The sequence below is a fragment of the Sciurus vulgaris genome, assembly GCF_902686455.1.
Source record: "Sciurus vulgaris genome assembly, chromosome: 1".
In the NCBI taxonomy this organism is placed as follows: domain Eukaryota; kingdom Metazoa; phylum Chordata; class Mammalia; order Rodentia; family Sciuridae; genus Sciurus; species Sciurus vulgaris.
Window position 1 is genome coordinate 97126213 of NC_136461.1, and position 24435 is coordinate 97150647.

The 24435-nt window shown below is 35.8% G+C and overlaps 1 protein-coding gene across 2 annotated transcripts in view; it reads right to left on the reverse strand.

Moving 5' to 3' along the window:
- LOC306657137 (guanine nucleotide exchange factor VAV3) overlaps nt 1-24435 on the reverse strand; it is a 296869-nt gene that overhangs the window by 167689 nt on the left and 104745 nt on the right. The window lies entirely within an intron of this gene.

Below are 24435 nucleotides of genomic sequence, written 5' to 3' on the forward strand. Positions count from 1 at the left end.
CAAGGTATGTTCTCAATATTGTCCATCCAGAATGTTCTTTCCTTTTCTTTTCCAATTCATAATAACCTTAACTTATCTCAAGCTTTACTCCACCTATTAACTCCTAAGCAACTTTCTTTTCTGACGTTCACCCTTTTGCTCACCTGTTCCTCTGGGGGCTTGACTATACTCTTCCTTGAACAGCTACAAGTGTGTCTGATCTACAATGAAAATGAAAATTTGTTCCAAAGTGGATCTTATGCTTTGAACCTCTATTTTTAGGGTATTCTAGCTCTCAACATCATATAAAAGCCTCCAATACAGTCTTATTAAATTTAAATTGGTTTTAGACATATTTTTAAGGAACTAAAGCAACCCACCAGAATTTTATCCACAATTCAGTGGACTGTTTCTGCTGAGGTTAGGTCTACAAAATCTCCCCTACTTAGAAAAACTTTTTAACCAGTCACTGATGCAGAACCTAAACCAGAGTCTTGCCTATAACATCTATTCAAGTCACAAGAGCTTATTGAACTGGATCACAGGGTTGATTTAAAACAACTAGATGAGCTTGGAAGCAAATGCAGTCATCCAAGTATGAAGGATATTAGGTCTGATCTGGCAAGTAGCCATGGAAGAAGAGGTGAAGGCGGACAAGGGCCCAGCAGCCATGGGAACTGACACAAGCAATAGAAGAATGGCCAGGGAAATATTACTAACAATCTGTTCCCTCCTCTTTGAAATGAGAAGGTCATAATTAAAGATATCTCTGATCTCCCTCAGCTTCTCAAGTCAATGCCTGAGGAAGAACAGAGATTCACTGTAAATAAGGAAGTAACCAGAGAGTCAGTAGAGAGCTCAAAAGACGTTCACAGAAGTAACCTTAAAGACACATGGCCCCACTGGCCACCTCTGGAATGGTCTGAACAAAAACTAGTAAGCCCAGTGGTGGTTTGGAAGACAATGCCACCAAATGCCTCCTATTTATTCAGAGAAGCATTTTCAAATTCGGTTTTGATTTTGATCTGAATTTCCATAGGAAAGAATTTAAAATGCAAACTTGAAATAACTCAAGATTTTTTTTTTTAATTTCAAACTCTTTCAACTGACCAGTCCACAGTACATAACACAATGGGTATCTTTAACACTTTGCTATAAATGTCTTGCTTTATCTTCCAGCTAATTTGCTTTCTAAGATGTTTTATGTTTTGATATTCATATTGGAGAAGTGGCAATTTCCAGAGAAAAAAACACTATAGAAAATGTAAGCCATGCCAGGCATGGTGGTGCATGCCAGCAATCCCACTGGCTTAGAAAGCTGAGGTAGGAGGATCACAGGTTCAAAGCCAGCCTCAGCAACTTAGCAACTAGTGAGAACCTGTCTCAAAATAAAAAACAAGTTAAAAAAAAAAGGGCTGGGAATGTGGCTCAGTTGTTGAGCACCTTAGGTTCAATCCCTGTTGTAAAAAAAAAAAAAAAATAATAAGTGTAAGCTACTGGTTACACTGCAGAAAATATAAACCACTGAAATGTGAGATATATAGATCAAATAACATGAATAAGTTGTTACTCAAGTGTTTTCACGATTAAAAAAAAGACTATGGTTTGCAGAAGAAATCAATTATTTTCAGCACCTGCAAGAGAGTTTTAATTAATTTACTAAGAATGTCATTTTTTTTACTGATCCGCAAACATTTACTGAAAATTTAATCCTTTCTTTGCATAATGACTGCAACATCACTTTTTTTTTTCAGAACTGCCTTTATTTATTTTTTCTTTTTTTATTGGAAACAAATGGGGTACAACTTGTTTCTCTGCACATGAAGTAGAGGCATACCAATTGTGTAATCATACATTTACATAGGGTAATGGTGTTTGATTCATTCTGTTATTCTTTTCCCTTGCCCCCACCCCTCCCACCTCTCTTTTCCCTCTATACAATCCCTCCTTCCTCCCTTCTTGTCTCCCTCCCACCCCCCATTATGTATCATCATCCACTTATCAGTGAGATCATTCATCCTTTGGTTTTTTGAGATTGGCTTATCTCACTTAGCATGATATTCTCCAATTTCATCCATCTGCCTGCAAATGCCATAATTTATTATTTTATTATTTTATTATTCTTTATGGCTGAGTAATATTCCATTGTGTATATATATATATGGTATATATATATATATATATCACAGTTGCTTTATCCATTCATCAATTGAGAGGCATCTAATTTGGTTCCACAATCTGGCTATGGTGAATTGAGCAGCTATGAACATTGATGTGGCTGTATCTCTGTAGTACGCTGATTTTAAGTCCTTTGGGTATAGGCCACGGAGTGGGATAGCTGGGTCAAATTGTGGTTCCATGTCAGTTTCAATAAGAGACACTCAATGTCTTCCAAAAATAAAACAAACTAACATTTTATCATTCTATGATTCTATTTGAAGACTCACTTTAAAGAAATCAGTTCAATTCCTAATTAAATGTGCCTAACTATTCAGTGAAACACACAAAAGACCAACAAACTGACATACTTTCGAATATACTAACTCGGTCAGCAGTCTTTCAGAAGCTAGGTTAGGACTATCATTACTCTGTGAGGGTCACATGAATGTCGACTGTACCATTTCTCTGTGTATTTGGAATTTTCACCATTAAAAGATTTTTTAAAGATTCATATAATGGTGCAAACCTAATGAGAAATACTTGGAATTTTTTAACACCTAGAAAATCACAGATAAAAACCATGAGGATGAAAGGATTATGGGTATCAACATTATCGGTTATATGAGAAGGTTCAACAATCAGGCACTAGCATGAACACAGCAGATTGGAGCTCTTCCAGATAAGCTGAAATCACTTCAACTATCAAATAGACACTTGAACCGATTTATTATACAATGACACTTTGCAGAAAACCAAAGAGATGGTAGGCCACGAGGTAGGATATGATCAAAACAAATTTCTTTTTACTAACCAAAATAAACTGCAATTCCAATTGATATAAGGCTTCCAGAACTACAAATTTAAGTCATTTGATTAACTTATACTTAATGAAAACTCGCAAGTAATAACTCAAAACAAAACATTCCAAAGTAACTACGTTCCCAGGTAGAAGAAAAGTCTTAGTACCCTTGAAAACTCAAGATATAATAAGTTTAATAGTTGGAGAAAATCTGATAAAAGACAAAATAGTGCCGAATTAAAAACAGCTAAAAATATGAACACTATCACCATGATGTTATCTTTCATTTTTTTTTTTCCGGGGGGGGGGGGGGGTCCCAAGGATTGAACTCAGAGGCACTCAACCACTTTTATAAAACACATTTGTTATCCAATTTGCAAGATAAAGGCTTGAACTTTCTTATACTCTCACTGTTTAACATTACACATTTCCTATTCATCTAAAACTAAACAGACTCAAATAACATTTTCTTTTTATCAATTTAATTCAATACACAATACCAGTTCTATGGAAACATTGTATTGCAAGGAAGGATGAAGATGACATTGGAGGAACTATTATCAGAGGTAACCTATAATTATCCAAAGTGTAACCAAATCTATTACCTTAGATAATCTGAAAGTTTGTTCAAATTTTCTAAGTTATAATAAAGATCACAGAAATCACTCTATAAATATCAATGAAAGCAGCCAAGAAAAAACAAAGATGATACAATATTAGAAATGAAGTTAGGATCATTACTGCTAATCCTATGCACATTAAAAGGATAGTAAAGTAATACCAAGAATAACTCTTCACTCATGAACTCTATTTCCTATAAAAGAACATGTATATTTTTTTTAAAGGTGCACATGGACCTGTTTTGACTGGTACCATTCAAAGATCTATGGTGGTAGGGAACTAGGTTATCAAAGGATGTTAGTACTGGGCCTTTGTTCTACTGTCCTACACTTCAGTGCACATTCACATTTCTCTCTCAGTCACAAATGCTGCATTCCAGGGTGCTTGACCATTGGCACATCTGCCAAGTGTCCTGCTTTGATGACATGTCATCATCTGTTCATATTTCATAGGCATTCTATAATCTGTTAAGGAAGTGCTTCTTAGTTGAAACCCTTATTGTGCCCCCAAGGAAAGATAAAGGAAGCAGCAAAAGTAGAGTCCAGAGTTTTGGCCAAGGTGGGATGGGACAAAGGTGTCCAGGAATAAAAGGTAGTTATACAGAAGAGGAGAAGAGGAGAAAGCACTGTATGTATTAAAAAAAAAAAAAAAATCTAAGAAAAATTGTCCAGTTGGCAAGAACACAGGACACCAGTACAGCATTTATTTTACAGAGATCCCTAAAAGCCAGAATGAAGAACTATGAAACAATGAGAAGGGAATGTTCTAAGGGATTAACACATTCAGAGGTGCTTTTTAACATTCATCTGGGAATCAAATAGTTTGGAAAGGAAGCTGGAGGCAATGAGACCACCATAAGACTGTGGCAATCAATGGTCTTGGATAGAGTCACTGGCAGGTAGGCTGACTAAAGGTAGTGAGGCAGGGAAGAGTTGGTGACCACATAGGCAGTAACAAGGAGAGTCCCAGTGTGCATAGCAACACTGAACTTCTCAAGCACTCAGAAAATAAATGTGAGGCACTTTCTATGGCACTCTTCTAGGACATGGTGACAAAGCTTACCCTCAAGAGAGTTTGTATTCTAATATATGTAGGGGAAGGGGAGGTGGGTAAAGAAACAATTTTAAAAGCATATATGTAATGTCAGATATAATAAATATGGAGAAAATTAAGCAATGTAAAGGACACAGGGATTGTCAGAGGAGTGGGGAGAACTGATAAGGGAGTTTGTTTCCAATGTTCTGGACAAGGCGCCTAACAAACATTTAAATAGAGATCTAAAGATGAGGAAACAATCTCCACTCCATTCCTGTGGGTGGTAAATTTACTTCAAAATTAAAAAAGGAGCAATGATATTTAGCTATAAATCAAGCTATAAATATACGTCTATTTGAAATAGATGTCAACATAAAAAATCACAAAATAAAATTACTAACAGAAAGTATTGAGAATATGCTAACTGGGCCAAGAAGTAGAAATACACTGTAACATAAATACATTTCAGGTTTCAAGTATTATTTTTCATTTATTATACTACAATGCCTAAATGACTACTCCTTTTCCTAGATTTGAGCTGTCCAATACTCTAAACACATGAAATAATATTAGTCCAAATTACTATGTACTGCAGTGTAAAGATAAACTGAATTTTAAAGATTAAGGGAAAAAAACAACAAGATATTTAATTAATACTCTTTGTACCAATTACATGTTGAAATAATATTATGAACACACTGTATTACATAAAATGTTAATAAATTAAATTTCATTTTACTTTATTAATGTGGGAACTAGGACATTTTAAATCACATACACGGCTTGACTTCATAGCTGGCATGCTTCTGTTGGATAGCAATGTTCTAGGCAGTTTCATTATCTATCGATCAATTTTTCAATTCTACATTGCTCATGCAACAAATTACTTTAAAAAATTTCAATTTAGTAAGAATAAGAAAATCAGAGAGACAGGAAAGCAATGTCCAGAAAACATTTTTTATCTTTATATGTATACTGTCTACCCACTACCTCTCTCCTCTGAGAATAAAACCCATCTTCTTTTGGTCACTGCTTTAGACCCTGAGTTCCAGAGGAAGTTACCACAAGTGACTGAGTCTGCAACCCTGGGTGTAGCTGAATGGTAAGGAAGGGGCTTAAGTAAACTGAAGCATTTTTCACCGTTGGCTGTAGCTATGTGCTCTAGGGATGATGACTGACGCACACTGAGCCCATTAAAGGCCTGCCTTCCTGAATAATTTTGTTCCGAAAAATTTTTTAGAGTTTTTTTTCCTTTGTTACTCTTTCCTATGTCTACAGACATTTATCATGGACTACCACATACCTCTTTCCTTTTGGATAGCTGCATAGTGGGAAATCAAGAAACAGCCAAGGCGAGAGCGTCCTTGGCATCACCCTCCCTAGTAAGGAGCTCAGAGGGAGAAGAGCTGTCCTGAATTCTAGGTGTTGACCAGCAGCAAAAGCAGCAGGGGCCTGAGCTGCAACTGAAAACAAGACAGGGCTGCTAAGAAACACAGAGAAGAAGCTTCCACACGGACAACTAGGCAAAACTTTGTTCCCAAAGCTAGCAGAAGACAGCCTGGGAATGGATGCAAAAGAGGAGGGCAAGGATTCGGTTTGGAAGCAGTTCCAATCATCAGTATCATCTGGCCTTGACTAGGTAATGCCTAGTCTACCTTAACAAAAGAACACTCAGGAAAGGAAAACAGCAAATTCTGTGTCAGTAGTGAATTTTCATTTTACCTTTAATCACAAATGCTTTTACTATTAGGTTGAAAAGCATTTTATTCATTTTGTATTTAGTCACAGAGGAAAAATGATTCCATCTCTATTTGCAAGAGAAAATGAAATTAGCACATACCCTATACTTGTTCTTGGTAAGAGTTCCTTAAATACACAGGAAGTCAAAGGGAAACAGAAATACTCTCACAGGATGCTGTCCCCAAAGGGAACAGGCTCTGAAAAATAATTCCTGTCAGATCAGGATGCTGCTGGGAATAAACAGATAAAACACAAGATTTTTTTTTTTAATGTATTTAATGTCAGCATTAGGAAACATCAGCTAGATATGTTTTAGCAAACATCAAATCTACCCACTTAGAAAACATGTGAACAATTCAATGCAGAGCTTGTTTTATATATTTTGGGAAATTCAGAGAAATTGATTTCCTTTACTAACTTGCTAATTTTTAAAAAAAAGGTTTTAGGTTTTACTAGACATAACAAAATGGAAATTTAATTGTCAGTGAATTATACTACAGTGAGATTATTTTTTTTTAACCTGCATTCTCCCTGAGGCAGCAATGATCGCTGGAAAGGCCAGACCTGAGAGGCATAAAGGAGTTGTCAGCCCTCCAACTAGGGATTCTGGTGCTAAATTGTTAATGTCAGAGAATGGCTAATGCCAGAAGTTTGACCGTCTATTAAAATGGAACAAAAACTGCATTATTGTCTTTAGTACTAATTTTCAAACAGCATATAGGAAGTGTCATCCTCCTGTAAGAATGATGAAATTCCTAATTTCTCCCTTCTCTTTTTCATTTCCCTGTCCCCTTCTAAGCAAATTCATAGCCTTCTGAAAAGAAATGACTTGAAGTCACAGTTATTTTCCTAAATGACTCCTCAAAAGCTTCTCTCTTATGCAACTTTTAAATAGAGCTCATTTCTGATTAAGGAAGTCTTATAGTTTCTCAAACATGGGAAAAATAAAGACAAAATAAAAACTACCTGGAGCCACTGGAAAACACACATTTAACATTTTCATAAGCTTTCTTCCAGGACTACACATCATATGTGTGTGTGTGTGTGTGTGTGTGTGTGCGTATGCATGTGTGCACACATAAAACCGGAATAACAGTTTACATACAGCTTTATAACATACTTTCTATGAACATATTGTGAGGGTTTTTTACATCATTCTATTATTCCTACAAAATATTTAAAGGCTGCAAAGTGCTTCATTGTATGACTTTGATAGCTCATTTAACTAACTTCCTTCTACTGAATGATTACTTGAATTGTTACTTTTTTTAATATAAATAATTAAATTAACATTGCACCAATCAATTGGTATCTGTGTGAGACTTTATTTCCTTAGATTAATTCTAAAAGTAGAACTACTAACTCAAAGACTATAAGTAATTTCCAAGATTTGGGATACATGATGCCAAATTTTTACCAAAAATGGAGCATCAGCAACCACTCTCAGAGACATGAAGGAGCACATTTCAGCAACAAACATCAAAACTTCACTCCACCTTAATCATCTCTGTGTTTTCTTTTGAAACAATAAATTTATTAATCTAACAGACAAAAAAAAAATGAAGCTTGTGAATTTTTTAAAATTTGCATTCGTTTTTTTTGCTATAATTTTAAGCAGCTTCAAGTGTGTCTATTGACCATTGTATGAATAAGTATATTAATAAAATGTGTTAATTAGACATTTGTATTAACAAATGTATGTAGGTCTACTTTGCATGAACTGCTTGGCTGTGTCCTTTGAGAATTCTTCTTTAAGTTTTCCATTCTTGTATTGATCTAGGAGAGTAGTGGTTAAGAACTTACACTCTGGAATCTGACCACATGGGTTCAAATCTCAGCTCTATCCCTTATTTTCCAGATAGTCACAGTAAGTTACCTAACCATAATCTGATGATGGTAGAGTAGCTTGGGGTATTAAATAACCTATGCCGGGACATAGAAGATATGTGCCTTCATTTACAATTTACATTTACCCTTTATGGAGAATATAACTTAACATTGTATTTTCTTGCTGTAATTATTATACATTTTGTCAGTTTTCCATATATGTGTTTTATTTTGGAGTATTTTTTGAGGTTCATAAGTTTTCTACTTTCATAAAGGAAAATCAATCAAATACAAGTTCTTTCTACACTTAGAAAGGTCTTTCCTATTCCAAAAATGTTTAAGAAATCATCTTTTTTGCTGCTAGTTCTTTTAAAATGACATTTAAAAAAAAAACAAATCTATTTTTTATGACAACTCAGGACACAGAAAGGTCATCCAAGAGAAAAGTCAGAGAAACAAACAAACAGACTAAAAGAGCATCAAAACAGCAAAGGTTATCCAACATCCTACTTCCTAAATACAATTCCTTTATTAGTGCTAATTCTAAAATGTTATTGAACAAAATACACTGTCTTTCAGCTTTCCAATGAGATATAACTAAAGATCATTCCGTAGACACAACAACTTGTTCACGCATTAACTTGTATCTAATAGCTACTTCTTCAACTCTAAAACTTCTATGATTAGATGAGGCTGTCAGTGGTGGGTATAGTGGTGGCTGTATTACTCCCCCACCCCAAAGTGGTAAAGGTCAGTATTATTCTAGGTCAAAAGATAAACCAAGACCACCATGGGCAAACAGGGACACATGGTTACCTTATTATCATATCCTTGAAGACTGTCATTGTGAGATCATTTCACAAATGGATTTAATAGTAAACAATTCCCTTGCTATCTCTACTTGCTATATCTATGATTCATTTTTCATGCTTCTACAGTCATATCTTCTGCCATCTCCACTCTACCACGACCTTTCTAACAGGGGTCTAGTTTATTGCATATGTAATGACATTTCTCTACCCATTTTCTTGCTCAACCACTTTTGCAGTATGTGTTTACAATGACCTCCCTGAAACTCTCTTCTTCCTGTGGTAGTAAATCATGAATATGGTGGGGATGTCTCATCTCTCAGATATGTGAGGGGGAAAAAAGTAGAAAACTGCTAAAAAAAAGAAAAGAAAAAAGAAACCATGTGAAAGGGCAAACAAAACCCCAACATCCATGTGTAATATCTCTAAAAGTTTATTTTCATTTTCACAATAATCCAACAACAGTGTTCCGGGTTAGCAGGCAACTTTTCCCTACAAGGTGATTGGGGGGACCTGGGATCCATCCTTTTTGTGTATTTGCCACATCCTCAGGCCTCGAGGATCCTCGATTGGGTTGATAGATGGGGAGCAACACAAAACAAAACATGGAGGATGCATGTGTAAGGTTTTTATGGGTCAGGTCTGGGAATGATACACATTAATTCTACACACTTTCTACTAGCAAGGACTTAGCCACCTGAACCACACCTAACTGTAAGAGAATGTATGTGCCCAGGAAGAAGAAATGAGTCTGATGAATACCACTCCAGTATCTTCCTCAAGTAAGGCTCTTCATGAAGTCTTGTATTTGTTAACTCCATTTACATGTTAAATTCTTAGGAGCAGGAGAAGCAGGGATTGCTTTATAACTAGAACCTAACTCTAATATGAGTTTCAAATATGTCTGAAGTCCTTATTATGACTGGTAGGATGACCTAATGAAAAGAAAAATCCACTCTAATAACCAAGAAACCAGAAGAAAACAAAAAAAGGAGGGGGCTCAAAAGTAAGATAGGGCATGGTATTTTGCTCTTAATTGTTCCTTTGTCTCAACCCTCAGAACACCAGAAGAATCCAGGGAGGGCATGGGAAAGTACTGGGAGAGTTCAGAACTCAGACTGCTTGCACTTCTGTCTGGAAGACAATGTGCCACTGGGCCCTGAGGGCTTCTAAGGGCCCCATTTTGCCTCAAAGACTTTACACCACCATGGTGGTATCCATCAGACTTACCTGACAGAGGCCACAGAGGCACCATCTAGGAAGCAGCAGGGGCAACCACAGGCATTTTTTAGCATGTCAGACTATCCGGTGCATACTCATAAGCAAGCTCACAGTCAACTGGTGATACCAGGTGGATCAGGTAAGGAACAGGATGAGAGACAACCCCATGAGTAGCAACAGGACTGCTCAAGAGCTGACACAAGTGATTCCCAGAAAAATAGTGAAGAATTGAAGGAAGGTGAAAGTATTAGTGAGTGTCACAGAAACATCATTTGAAATATTAATGTCTATGTTACTTCACTGGACATGTCCCATCAGTGCTACGGTCCCAGAAAGCAGCAGCTATATTTACAATATTATCAAGGCTGGGAGCAACTGGACAGAGAATAATGCATTCTATAAATTATCTTACACACCAATTATCTGATCTGAGTACAATCAGACAGAAATATCACTTCTTTTGTAGGTAACTGAATTTTAAATTCAATCTACTGATTTATTGATAAAGACACATGAAACATTAAAAGCACTATCCCTCCTTCAAAAGCATCCTAAAAATCAACAATGCTATTCTAATACTTAACTTAAATTGCCTATCAAGTTTATCATAACTAATAGGACTTTGTTTTGTTTCCAAGTTTTATTCTCTTGTTAAATGGCATCTTAAACATTGGCTGAAACCTACCTAAAAAAGCAAATATGAAATTTTTATTACCATAAAAAGCTGATTCAAGCAATTTCAAAGTATGAAAAAAGTATGTAACTCTTTTTTAAAAAATTCATATCTATTCTAAAGACATATAAAACCCTCCAATCAGTCATAAAAATGGCTACAGATTCTTCCCCATATTCTGGTTATCAATCAATATTCTTCTATTACCTTTCTAAAAAATATATATGCTGAAGTGATAGGACTACTAACCAAGATATTCAGCAATCTAAACAAGATTAGTTCTGCCAAATTTTATAACACTAAATAGGGAACAATTATTAATTTCAAATTTTCCATATGAACAAACAAGGGAAACTGAAATAAGTAAAAACACCTATAATATTATGTCATCACCTTCTCCTGCACTCATGAGGTTTATCTTCAAAAGACAAATCCAATAAGAGAAATGCAAATCAAAACTACACTAAGATTCCATCTCACCCCAATTAGAATGGCAATTATCAAGAACACAAGCAACAACAGGTGTTGGCGAGGATATGGGGAAAAAGGTACACTCATACATTGCTGGTGGGGTTGCAAATTAGTGCAGCCACTCTGGAAAGCAGTGAGGAGATTCCTCAGAAAGCTTGGAATGGAACCACCATTTGATCCAGCTATCCCACTCCTTGGCCTATACCCAAAGGACTTAAAATCAGCATACTACAGAGATACAGCCACATCAATGTTCATAGCTGCTCAATTCACCATAGCCAGATTGTGGAACCAACCTAGATGCCCTTCAGTTGATGAATAGATAAAGAAACTGTGGCATATATACACAATGGAATATTACTCCACCATGAAGAATGATAAAATTATGGCATTTGCAGGCAAATGGATGAAACTGGAGAATATCATGCTAAGTGAGATAAGCCAATCTCAAAAAACTAAAGGACAAATGATCTCACTGATAAGCGGATGAGGACATATAATGTGGTGGGAGGAGTTAGCGTTAGGGTTAGGGCTAGGGTTAGGGTTAGGTTTAGGGTTAGGGATAAGGAGGGTGGTAAGAATGGAGGAAGGAAGGGCTGTATACAGGGAAAAGAGGGGTGGGAGGGGTGGGGGGAAGGGAAAAAAATAACAGAATGAATCAAACATTACCCTATGTAAATTTATGATTACACATGTATCCCATTTGTTTACAATAAAAAAAAAAGATGAAAGAAAAAAAAAGACAAATCCATCATTAGATTTTCTCTTAAAAGACCTTCTCAAGATTGTGATATGGTTTCACAGAACCAAAAATCCCAATTTGTTTGCATATGATTTTGATGTGTCTTCATAAAATTTCAAAGACCTACAACATAATCTTCATTGTTTGTCTAAGTTTATTTGTTTTAATATCACCCTTTGAAATAGAAAGTAACACTTTGCTATGTACAAAAATGAAGTTTATGTTAAAAAGGATAGCAGATATGGGTATCTGACTACTATCCCTGATGAGCAAGGGAAACAACAAAAATGTTTTTCAAAAAGCTTACCTTTAATTCCTATCTTAGAATGTTTTCTGCTTTACAAAATATCAATAACTGTCTAGAAAAAACTTACATCTGACTAGCTTTGGCACCACAAATCACTGTTCTTGAAGGAATTAAAATTTGGCAAGTCAAACATAATAATATTAAGTAATAATTTCTAAAGATAATTACTTACGGGGCTGGGATTGTGGCTCAGTGGTAGAGTGCTTGCCTAACATGTGTGAGGCACTGGGTTTGATTCTAAGCACCGCATACAAATAAGTAAAAAAAAAAAAAAAAAAGAAAAAAGAAAAAAAGATTCATCAAGTAATAAAAATATTTTTTAAAAGCTAATTACATTCCAACACAGAAATACAATTTCCCAAAGTCAAGTGGAGGAGTGCAGACCTTATGTTAATTAGTACCCATAACCTACTAAAAGCAAGTCCAATGCATGATAATTGGGATTTCCAAATAGTCAACACTAAATTTTAATTGACTAGCTAAGAGATAATGTAACAAATAAGAAGTCAAACAACCAGCAAGAGACAGGTCTGGAAAACTATTACACAAACCCAGGACTCCTGTCTAATTCCTAGAATCTTTTCTACTTCAGAAAGTACTGCTTCTACATTGCTGTTTGTGTTAAAGGACAACTTGACTCCCTGTAACATACACTCATTTGGTTATAGTGGGGAGAAAAACACACAGAAAACAATTCCATCATCTACATCCAAGTTTTCTCATTTTAAAACAATTGTCTTGTCTTCTAAGTAAACCATCAGAGTCAAAGCATTAGGTTAGACCACAAGAAACTGCAGTTTTTGTCAAATGTTAGCAATTTCATATGGTTCAGTCTACACATTCAATTTTGAAAGGGTCAAGAATGATAACATAGTTACTGATTATTACTGAAATATCTGCAGTGTATGCTTTCTGTATTTTATCTGTATTTTCCTCCCTTTAACTCTTATTTGACTCCTCACAAAGATTAAATATATTTAACATTGAGTTGGTAGAGTCTATGCAATACAAACTTTAATGAGAGGTTGTAGTGAAAGAAAAAGAGGAACAGTATGTAAACAGAGGTATGAAAAGATTGTCTTTGTCTCTTAAGTTATGTTTAAACATGTATCTTGCAAGTTAACACTTTTTTGCATACACTCTTGCAGGCATTATGGCTGAAGATCTCACATGTCTATCTGAATAGAAACTGTACAAAATAGAAAATTTAGTTTATAGTAAGAACCCACGTTTTCTTCCCCTTATTGGATTTCTGGATTAATTAGCTAAAAACATTCCTGAAAACCTAACTTCCTTGAGATTTTATCACCCATCCCTAAATGCCTGTGTTGACATAAATCAAAATTTAAAAGTTAACAAATTTTTACAGGCATAAATGTAGGCACCACCGATAAGCTATTTATGAAAACAAATACTACCCTGATATCATTAATTCGCTAATGTATTACTTTTAATCTTTTTTAGCCAGAAAAAAAAAGCAAAATAAAATAATTTCCTCAAGTATTTAAGAATATAAAAATAAATTAGTGGCATTTCTGTTATTTCTCTAGACTCATTAAAATCCTAAATTGTAGAAGAATTTGAATTTTGTTTGAAATATTAAGACAATGTCAACATATTTTCTGTGACAATAAAAGATGCAGGGTTAAGAAAAACAAAAGCTATTAAAGTGCAAGAAATTTCAGCACCTTTTCAACTGCTGTTTCTCTGTCACGGACTTCCTCATGGGTTTCGTTTTCTTTGTTTTGTTTCAGCAAATCTGAGCTTTATGTGTATTTTTCTTTAGTGAAACTAAAAGCTTTTTGTTATAAAATATTCAAAATAATGCAGAATGAAAAAGGGGAAGTTATTGATTGACTATGCCTGTTTCTTGTCTCAGAAAAAGACTTGACAATTTTACCAAGAATCTGTGCTGGGATTCTCAAAGGGAGGGAAGGGTGATTGCCTTGCCTTTGAGATCAGCTGGTGCCAGAGAAAATGTGGACCAAAGCTGCCTGGATGACATGGGAAGCTGCTCTTGGAAATAAACAGGACATAGCGACTATATTATGGGCAAGCTCCAACTTAGAAACAGGTTTTATTTAACAAATAGAATATAATAACAACAATGAAAATGTTATCCTGAAGAAATGACACCATTTCAGCCCTGTAATGAAGAAAATATGCTTAGAAAATTTTTTGATTTCTGAATTTAGGGAATTCTTGCCAATGTTTTTATTCACCTCTTAAGTGACTTAACCACTTCTAAAAATATAAAAATACCCCACTTTAAGAAAATCCCCTAAAATGAGTTATTCTATTGCTTTCTAAGCCATTCACCAAAATTATTGTTTTTTGAAAAGTTTACCATTAGATTTTTATAACCCAAATCTAAGATAAATTTAAATCTAAAACTGTATAAAGAAAAGAAATTCAGTGAAACTTCTAGGTCAGAATATCCCGGAAATGTGAGTCATAGATAATAATATTTGGGCAAACTCTCCATGGAAATGGAACTCCCATGAGCAAGACCATGACATCTAATTGTCTCAATGTTCTTGAAATTACAGGTTTCTATAAGGCAGAGCTTGACAGAAAGCTAACATTTTTTGACAAGGTTTAAATGACTAAGCTGATTTTGAGATATGTTATTTGAATTTGGGGGTATTTTTGTTTTGGGTTTTGTTTTGTTAAGCCATATAAAAATCTTAGCACTCAAGCACTTAAGACACTCAAGGATTCTCAGGGAATTTCTTGGTGAAAAGAGATACTTTATGTCTCGTTTTATCTAGAGGAATACATGAAAGCACATTGAATATGGCTAATTCAATGTTTGGGGGATAATAGTCCTAAAACACAAGTGGCCTAGTATTATAGGACTTATTAGTGGATTCTGAAAAAAACAATCACTGAGCCCCTTCTATAATGAATGCAGTTAAGACTTTTTAAAAAATTCCCTAAATTATAGAAAACTCAAAGAACAATAAAATGAATCCAACATGTCACTAGGAAATAGTCGTTGCCTTTGTTAGGTTATAAGAAAATTAAATTAAAAACAAAATATGTCTAAAACTTTTAAAGAAAACATTGTTCTTGAACTTGAAAGACACAAAAACCAAATATAAGTTTTAAACATTGACTCAATCCTTGTTGAATTCAAAGAAACCAACTACAAAAGATATTTTGGGCAAAATTAATGACATTGAGTATGGTCTGGATATTAAATGATATTAAAGAAGTATTATTCATTTTGTTATGTGATGAAGATGTTACAGTTACATAGGAAAAGAGGCTCCTTTTGATACATGAAGCTTGAAGAATTTAGAAGACAAATGCCAAGATGCCCACCCCTTATCAACTTTGAAATGGTCCAGCAAAACAGCAATATATGTATTTATACTAGACATAACAAATATAGTCAAATGTTAATTGTTGAAAAGTAGATACATAAGTGGTCTTAGCAGTAGTCTTTATATGTTTCAGTATATTCGGTTCTTTCTATAATTCCTTTTTTTTTTTTTTAAGCTCTTGGGTTTCTAATTTAGATTTTTCCAAATTCCACCAGGCACAAAGGCATGAAGGTTAGCTCATAAACTCACTTCTGGATTAACCTGTTGCTCTTTCTTCCTGACTTAAGGCAGCTGGGAAGTAAATGTAACCCTCAGACCAGCTGGTGTGGTGACAGGGACTCTTCCTCTAAATGATTTCTAGTCTCTCTCTCTCAAATTTAAATTTCTTAATCTGTAACTGCCCCGTTGTATATGTGTTGTCATGACATCTCAAATTATTCTTAGAAGTGAACAGGTCATCATCATAAAAGAGAGGGCCAGGAGGACTGGAGATTTCACTTCAAGAAGCCAAGAGAGTGGAACAAAACTGTCTTCATGTATTTGAAGGACTGTCCTAAAGAAGATTTAAAAATTAATTCTGTACTACTCCAGAACCAATGGCAAAAAAATTGGGGAGATAAATTATAATTTATAACTAGTGATAATTTTCTAAATAATCATTATCTCAAAATTGAATCCATACTGAGAGCTATTCTGCTTAGGAAACCATTTGGTATCATCACTAGGAATCATCTGAAAACTATAGAAGGGTTTTCGATTATAAGTCCAATAACAGTGTAGAGAAAAGGAAACCTGTCTTTGCTTATTTATTTAGCTAAATGTCTATTATTTATAAAAATTGGAAAGAAGCCTCCTGAACAAAATTCTAATTACAAAAAAACTGCTAGCAATTTTTTGGAAAAACCAAAGATAATACCATCTCCTTTTCCACATAATATCATAATTTTGTGAAAATGCTATGAAAACTTGAAAAAATGGTATTCCCCTAAGAAATTGTATTTATTACCCATTGGTTAATGAATTCAAATTTTTCTGCTGCTTCTTCCCTAAACTTAAGCCTTTTCGGAAAATGTCAGAAGTGGCTTTACTAAAGAATCCTTGTTAAACTCTGCAGACATAAGAAACAGATACCAAGCAAATTTAAAGCTGAATCTGGCTTTTTGTGCAAGCTTTGATTACTCTATCTAATCCACATCTAATGCTATCAATCACCATCAAAACTTGAATTACACTGACCAATAAAAATGGTGTCCTATATGATCCCATATTTTAATACAATCATTCTAGAGTGATCATCTTGACTCGGATGAATAATGAATATGCAGCTACTTTAGAGGCAGAAATGATTTAGCACACAATCTACAATAGTAACTGCTCCCTCAAAAGTACCAAGCATCATCTTTCGAAGACTCTACATAGAAATACAGGATAAGAGTAGCCAAGTAAAGTCTACACCTGCAGTCACCAAGAATATTTCATATTAAATTAATTGTGTACACACATGCACAGACACTTTCATGGGCAATGTTCTAGAAGGTCTAAAAGCCATTCACTTCATTCTAACTTAATGATTTAACTGCTGTATGTGCTGGCCTGGTCTGATGTCATTTGTCCTCAGACACCAAGTTTGATCAGCAAGATGTTTCACATCCAAAGGGATTTATAACCGGCATTGGGGCAAACCAGAAGAAGGCCCATCATCAGCTAACATGTCTCCATTGGAATCCTCCATAGATCCAAGTGTACAAGTGACTCAGAAATTGAAGTCTACACAGGGGAAGCCTCAATGTCAGACTCCACACAGCTGCAGGGACTGCCAAACACCATTTCCTGTAGTTGTCTGGCGCTCACACTACTTCTGGTACACACTTCCTGTGCCTGATTCCGTGCAAGTGAGGGCATTCATTCAGTTCCACTCCCACCCACCCAGCTCACTGAGCATGGGAAGCAAATACCAGCACTCCTATATTCGTACAGATGTGCATAAGCATTTTAAAAAAATAGAGAATAAATACAGAAAATGCCACCCTCCTTTTATGAAAATCCTGTTACTAGGGAATAAGTACACCAGCCCAACAGTCAAAAAGGACTACACACCAAGAGTTCTGCATCACTGCTGCTTGTGTAGACAAGTAAATTGGCTATTAAAATATCATACACTGGAGTTAACCAATTCTCCATGTGGATTTCTCAACTGTCATATTCAATAACTTGCTGAAAGTAAATTAGACTCAATGAATTCCATATGTAACTTGGACAAACTACATCTTACGTCAAATCAATTTGACAGGGGGTCAAGGATCTCTAAACACAGCTGACATGAGATACGGCCCAATAGCTAAAGCTGAGAATAAGAATACATGCACAAGAGAGCATGTATTTCCCACAGCCTTGGAAATGCAGGCTAATGTTCCTACAAAGTTTCCTATAACACAAAAAGTATTCCCATTTTTAAATGAATAAAAAAAGGAACAAGTATTCTATCAGGGACCATGCTGCTACTAGATAATTAGAACAAAAGCCAAAGGGAACAAATTAAAAAAAATAAAAACCATCAGAAAAAGATGATATTTTTACCCAATATGGTAAAAATGACCCAATATGGTAAAATGACCCAATATGGTAGAATGACCCAATATGGTAAAAATATGTAAAAACTAAAACAGACAAAATACCTATTGAGTTGTAGAATATATGTACAGAGAGTGACTTCACATGCCATTTGTATTCTCTTACATTAATTCATAAAAACACTGCACCCTTCCTGCTCCATTATTTCCCTCTGTAATAAACTCTACCTCCCTTCTAGTCATCCAGGGGCCATTGTTCCCTTTTTTCTCTCCCTTCCTCTCATTGGTCATCTCAATTCCTAACCACCCCAAACTCTCAAACTATGGGCCTTTCCTGCACTTGCTCTAATATAGTTCTAAATCATTCTCAACTATACTGCTTCAGTCTCATACTTGAACCTCCTGCATCTGGCATTACAACCATCCATAACAGCCTTCCCCAGTGACAGAGTGCTTAGGTAAAGTGCACAGCTGCTCATCTCATGTCTGTCTGCTAAAAGATATTCAATGGCCCTTTAAGGTACACCCTGTGAGGCCCAGGGCCCTTACATTCTGGTTCAGTCTCTCCTGGACCTCAAGATCCAGCTCACCCCAGTTACATCTTACACTCAAGTTACAAGGACTATCTGCAGCATCCCCCAAACCCATTCCACATGGATCCTCCTTCTGTACCATCCTAGACTTCCCATATACCTGAAGGGTACCTTCCCACTTTTGCTTGGAAGTAAATAATTAAAGTCTCTGATAATAGACAGAGATGGTCTCAGACCCATGGTCCAATGCCTACTAGCTACCATGTATTTCTCTAGGTCTCATTTTATTGAGCAATGAAATGGGGATGATACCAACATAATAGGACTGTTACAAAGAAAAAGCAAAATAGTTATATAGAATATAGCTTAAGGTAAGTGCCTAATAAAATATGGCCAGCACCACACTCCTATTTTTCTGTCCAGATTCAGCAGAAGGATAATATTCAAGGCATATTTCTTAACTATATTTGAAAAGAACCTATCCCTTTGCCATGAACTCCTCCACAGCACCTTTTCATTTGTCTATTTTCAAAGATTGTATGGGATTTTATTTTCCTATCCTTCCAGTTTCCCTTTCGTTTTGTTTATCATTACTTAGCATGTTATAGTATAAACATTTACTTAAATGCATATGTCCTTTACTGTATGATACGTGTCTTATAGAAAAGATTAAAAGCATGTTTGGTTTAAAAGCCTCTTCAAAAGAGCTTATATTATATAAAAACATCATAAATGTATAATGAAGCTCAGAAAGTCATCATGGAATAGAAATTACACAAGCTGACCATATAGTACTCAATATATGCATGTAAGTTAAAAATCATACATGTATGCATATATTTTTAAACACAAGGTTAAATAAGTTACTACTGAAGATATGCCTATAGGTACATATATCTAGTTGTACCTGTAAATCTACATCTTTGTGCACATTTACATGTACATTAGGAATTCAATAGAAAGAATTTTTTTTTTTTTTTAAATCACCCAAAAATTCACTGCTTGATCTTTGGAGGAACCCTTGAAACAGCGAAAAGAAGTTCAATTTCAGTTCTCAAACTAGATTTCCAGTTCTGTAAATAATATTCTCAGGAATCACACCAAAAGGGGATGCAAAATCAAAGTGACATTCTTCATCAGGCTTTTCTCTTTATGACATCTGTATCTTTCTGAAAGCGTAAGTGGAAAACACCTTTTAACTCTCTAAAAGTTCATAACTTTAAGGTACTGTCAATATTATTGAAAATGTAGTCGACTTGGACTTATGGGGAAAGACTGAGTGCTTTCATAGAGGATTACACAACCAAGAATTACCAATGTCAAATATTCCTGTATAGAATTCCATGTATACAATTGCACTTTCCAATAATTGACATTTTAGAATCAGAAGGGATTTCAGAGTTAAAGAAGCTGAGAAGAAGTTAAAGGACCTGCTCAAGGGGAATTACTGGAAAAGATAAAACTAGACTCCAGTTAAAATGTTCTTTATATCATATTTAAAACTTAATTAAGAGTGCAGTTGTACCAATATTGTCCTCCTACTGGTCTTTGATATTTCAAAGAGGTTTTCTTGCCACCCCTACAATGGCTTCCTGCAGCTGCTTACCACTTTATTTTCTCAGTAGCCCTTGACATTTGCTGTGCTTAACTTGTTGTTTACGCTTTGTTTTGCTTCCTCAACTCAGATAGCACCTTGAGGGCAGGGGCCTTGACTGCCCTCGCCTCCACAATGATCAAGCACTGTTGAACATATCAATATTTTCAGAATGAAGGATGGATTACAAAAGCCCCTTATCCACAGGGGAAAGTTTCCAAGACCTTCTGGGAAGGTCTGAAATGGTACATAGGACCAACCCTGTGTTATTCCTGAATCTGTATGATCATCACTCACTTGCAGAACATGGTTTGGAGTAATTCTTTTGTGTGTTGGGGGTTGATGGTCACTTGCGTAACTCTTCGCATAAGCACAGTGCTTTCTGGTGTCATCTAGAACACATCTTCTGTTCATGGCTTCCACCTACAAATTCAGTGCCTTCTCCATATTCACTAAGGACTTTTCGCATACTGTGGATAAAATTTTATGGTTTGAGGTGCAAAAGAAAAACCTGAACTTCTTTTTCCTTCTTCACAATCTCCTGGGTAGAAGATTTCTTCTTACTGTAGCTCTTAGCAACCTCAGTGTCTTACCTTTTCACTTTAAGAGGCACTTCACAGCTTTTCTTTGGCATATCTGAACTACTATCATTACTTTTGTGCTTCAGGATCATGACAATAGTTCCCCTGTGGTTTTGCTTTCCATGGCTTCATTATCCCAGGTCCAAAAATATTAAATGTAAAATTCCAGAAATAAATACATCCTAAATTTTAAATTGTTAGCTATTCTGAGTAGCATGATAAAATCTCAGGCCATATTGCTCCATCCATCCTGAGATGTAAATCATCCCATTGTCCAGCAGATCCACCTTGTACACTCCCCCTGCCTACTAGTCACTTAGTTATCTGATTAACTGCTGCAGTATACCAGTGCTAATGTTCAAGTAATTCTTATTTTACTTAATAATGGCCCCAAAGTTCAAGGGCAGTGATTCTGGTAATTTGGATATTCCAAAGAGAAGCAGTAAAGTGCTTTCTTTTAGGTGAAAATTCTCAACTTAATAACTTAGTAAGAAAAGAAAGACAATACTTTGTTGAGCTTGCTAAGATCTATGTTAAGAACAAGTCTTCCATTCCCAAAATTATGAAGAAGGAAAAAGACATGGAAGATTAAGGAATGATTCACATCCCAGGCCAGACAGAGCAAGATGGCAGGAGATTTTATAATTTTACTCACAATTGGTATTCACTTTAAACTTTTATAAATTAGTTCCAGAATTTTTCCCATAATATTTTAAAACTGGTTGAACCATGGGTAACTGAAATTACAGAAGGCAAAACTATAGGTTGGATGGGGGTTGCTATACTCAGAAGTTATCACCAACTGAGCCCTTACCCTCTGGGTCAATTGCACTAACTGCTTTACCTATAGAATTTGATATGCAACCCCTTGCTACAACTCCTATTTTTCAGATCAAAATACAATGGCTAAGAGGGGTTGAGTGACTTTCCCATACACAAGTTACTGGGTACAAGGTAGAGTGAAACCCAGTATTATTTCATCTCAATTTTTCAGATGAGTTGAGAAAGTTAATCTAATGTGTCCAGATTGTCTGTGGGGAGCAGAGGAGGAGGACAAAGCTCCTCCTTGGAAGGGAGGGAATGAGCAGAGAGAGGTCAGCAAGGCCAGACCCAGGAGATTCAATATACCCCAGAACCAAAAAAGTCCAGAAGTCTGGATAAAGCACAACTTCTCAGTTCAATTTCTCACACACACACACGGCTCCCAGTCTAAGTCACTAAGACAAGGGCTGATGGATATGGTTAGGAAGGGGTATTCCAGGCAATAAAGGCAATATCAATAAATATTAATCTGGTGAGTCATGACAACTTTAATAATTTGGTAGGACTGAAGCAAGGGAATTTATGGTAATAGAAAATAAGAAAGGCAAACAGGGGTCTGATTATGCAGGACATATGACTTTTAAAAGGTTTTGGATTTTATTTTCTCATAAGCAACAGAGATCTATCAAGTTTTAAATATCTGAGTAAAATAATCAAATTATAATTCATGAAGATTACTCTGAAGTTTATTTTGGAATGATTCAGAACTGAAAAAGCTTAAGAGCAATTTCAAAAATCCCAGTGATAAGGGCCTTCAAAAGGCAAAATCAAGAAGGGTTGAAGAAAAGGCATTTGTTACTATTTAATTCCTGGCAGGATGAACAAATAAATAGCTCCACCCAAATAGAAATAAGTTTGAAGAGAAAAAGAAAAAAAGGATCAGTTTTTACATAGCAAGTTTGAAACAAACTTGAGAAATACTAGATAATCAAAATTTTGTTTTCCTCTGCATGATTTTTCAGTGCTTTTCTCATGTTATATTCCATTGACGTAACATATAGTAATTATCAGACTTACCTGAACACAAATGTCTTTTCAAAAGTTTCCGATTAATATATTTCTTAGGACAATGGGGCTTCTTGGAAACTTATTTAGGAAATGCCATTTCAGAAGGATTTAACTGTATTTAGATTACAGAAAAGGTTTTTGAACTGGCACAAAAACAAAGACCAGATCAAAACATGAACTTGAATAATCACTGAAGTGTAAAGAATGATCTTTGCAAGATTCAGGTATTAGAATTTCTGTAAGTGGTGATAAGAATGGGGAAATAAGACAAGCATTAAGTACCTCCAAGAAATTGAGAGGTTAAAATGTTATGGGGATAGAAAGAAACTGTTTTGGGTAGCATGCAGCTTAGCGGTGCCGAAACTACATGGACATGCCAGCATCAGAGAATTACAGCTGTCCCAAGAAACATGCAGGGTCAGTCTTCAACATGCTAACAGACAGTTTTAGATAGAGATGAGCTCCTTGAGACTTTGAAGCAACACTGATTAGGACCCTGTGGACAGCATAAACCTGTTTTGAATTATTTGGGGTGGTAAAAAATTTCAAAAGAGAAATTTGAAAATTTCAATTAAAAGTAGAAATTCAAATAAGTAATTGTAAAAAGAGATTATATTTACATGCCAAGATGATTGATTTTGGTTATGTATGTAGTTGTGGATCAAAGGGCACACATTAGACAATAAGAGTCTGCCAAGTCATCCAAGGTGAATTCCCTAGGGCGCTTCTACCAAGGAAAAGTTCAGAAGCCTTCGGTTGGAAGGGGTTTCTTGTGACTGCGAAAGGCAGGCAAAGATTCCCAGGAGGATAAGCCACCACCAGTTGTGAAGTGTCATTGTGCATGATGCAATTGGTGCTTTAAAGGATGATCTTCCCAGCACTCTCAAAAATGGAAAACAGGTGTTTTGGTTTGGATCTGCATGTCCCCCAAAAGCCATGTACTAAAAGGCTTGATCACCAGTCTGTGCCAATACTGGCAGTTGGTAAATACTTTAGAAGGTGAGGTCTAGTTGGAAGGAGGAGGTCATTGGGGGGCATATCCTTGAAGAGTAGGTCTTGTTCCCTGACCCTGCCTCTCTCCCTATCTCACTCCACCCCTCTCTCCCTCTCTTTCTCTCCCTCTCCTGGTTGTCAACAAGTGAGCAGCTTTTGCTCTACCACATGTTCACCGCCATGATGCTGTGCCTCACCATAGACCTAAAAGCAATGAAGCCAGAGGACCAAGGACTGAAATGTCTGAAATCATGAGTCAAAATAAATGTTTCTTCCTTTTATATTGTTTTCTTCAGGTATTCTGTCTTGGAAAAAGAAAACTGACTAACACAGCAGGGCATGGGGATGTAGAAATTAGTCAGTCACCCCAGCTGGGAGGCTGGACTGATGAAAGACATCCTTGTACCCTTATACATACATCCTAAGGTACACATATCAGGCTGGGAAGAGTGAAAAGGTGAAGACACACAAATTGTAGGATGCAGCCTGAGCAAATTCTCTCATGGGACATATTATGAGGCATGACAGGTGGAGCAAAGATGTGATCTCACAATGCAAAGACAGCGTGATAGCAGCAGGTCTCTGCTAATGAGCTATAAGGGGGAAAGCACCAACATCTCT